Genomic DNA, 2090 nt, shown 5'->3' with positions numbered 1-2090 from the left:
TAAAATATAAGATCGATTTTCTGTGCATAATATTTTCAGGGCTTATATCTCAGGATGTTTCATGGTAGAAAAAAGTCCTGTGCATGCTATTGGACAGGATGATCATGAAATCCTGGTCCCACTGACGTCAGTGGTAAAACTCCCCTTGTTTTTAGTGGGGCAGGATTTCACTCCCAGTTTGTGTGTGCCCGCACACACACACACACGCGCACACTTCAAAAATTAAACTTAAAAATCTTGGCGAGAGTAGTGATGCGCACTGCAGTTAAACTAGTTTGCAGGAAAATATGGCATCGTTTCCAGGCAAGTCTATCTCCTCATCAAGCCATATTTATCAAAGTATAGGATAACAAATGATTTCCTCTCTAGGAGATACTATTAATAGTAACAAAACAGTGAAATTCACAATAGTAATTGATTATATTATGCATTAGTGAATCTAAACAGGCAAAATGCTTTCACACATTATTTAATACCTTTGAAAATGTGTTTGTGAAATACAGCCAGAAAGCATGATTAATTGTGCAATTAAAAATGCACATATTGAGCATTTTTCTTCATTCTTTGTGTTATGTGAATGTACATTTTCCTTTGAAATACTATATTGTGGGGAAATTAGTTTCTCGGTCACATTCCCATAAGGAATACAGAGACATTTATAAAAACATTGTCTATTAACCTATATATATATATATATATATATATATAAAATGTGTGTGTGTGTGTTACTGTATACAGCCAAACAACAGGCACAAATACAGATCAGTGTCCAGATTTCAAATGCAGCAAAGTTTAATGGTGTTCAGGTCTAAGGTTTTGGTTCAATCTATTATAAAAAGTAAAAATATGCTCTGGTTTGGATTTTCAATACCTCCAGAGACCAGGAATGGTTTGGTTTAGACCAATATCTATTATTACATCCACCTACGAATGGCCCTTGTCTACTCTTACTAATTTTGGATAGAAAGCATCAAATATGACTGTAACTCTAAGGACAGGTAATTGGTATGAAAATCAAGTTTAGTTTTGGAACAGTGTTAAGTATGTGAAAGTTTTCTAAGATGTACAGCCTCAATCATTTTTATCTTAAATGGTCTCATAAATTTGGGGGTTGTGCTCACTTTTGGTTTTATAAACTTAGTTTTATTGAAATCTGAACACAGCATATGATAAACCAGAATGGTACAACAGAGAAGGAATTCATGCCAGAGTTACTTTATAATCCTTACATAAAATGAGAAATATGTAAGAACAAAAGTATATGAACAAGACGATTTCCTTTTTTAACATCTAATTATTTAAGGTCTTTAATTTCAGTATAGGTTTGTTGATATTATGATTAGTAACTTCATATAATCAAGAAACATTTTCTCTCTCTTACACAAAATTCTAGGACCCTCTGAATAAGCACAGTATTGTCCGTGTGTCTGTCCCTACAACTGAAGAGGCAGACCATAGAACATTTTTGCCCCTGGGATCACACAATATTTGTTATCAAGATTTTAATGAGTATTCCCGTCTCCAAATTGTTTCCCATAGATATGTGACTGTTGTTCAGGATTGAATAATTGAAATTGAAAAAGTGAAAGGAATCCAGCATAATTTTCATAAATTAGATTGAATCTGAAATTTAGAAAGTTGAAATATCTTTTTCCTTCCCAACAAACAGGTTATATATATAAATTAAGCAAACATGACAAGGAAATCAATACTAAAGGTTTCTTCTTTTGTTGGTGACCTTTTTCACCAAACATACAGGCGGATATCCCACCGCCTCGCTCTGGTCCACCGTCAGTCCTGGTCCAGCGGCAGTCTGGGACAGCAAACACATGGTTAGGGGCTGAGCCAATAGGTCAGAAAAAGCCCCGGGCCCTCAATCAGGGCGGGGTAGCAATCACGCAGTCTGGAGCTCAGGCCCTCAAGCAGGGGCTGAGTCAGTATTTCGGGAACCCAGGCCCTTAAGCAGGGGCTGAGTCAATGTTTATAGCAGCCCAGGCCCTAGGTCAGGGCGGGGCAACAATCCAATAGTCAGTCAGGAACCCGGGCCCTTAAGCAGGGGCTGAGTCAATGTTTGTAGCAGCCCAGGCCCT

This window comes from Terrapene carolina, unplaced genomic scaffold (assembly GCF_002925995.2).
Source record: "Terrapene carolina triunguis isolate 2854851 unplaced genomic scaffold, T_m_triunguis-2.0 Scaffold22, whole genome shotgun sequence".
NCBI lineage: Eukaryota > Metazoa > Chordata > Testudines > Emydidae > Terrapene > Terrapene triunguis.
Note: the sequence above shows the minus strand (reverse complement) of the source record.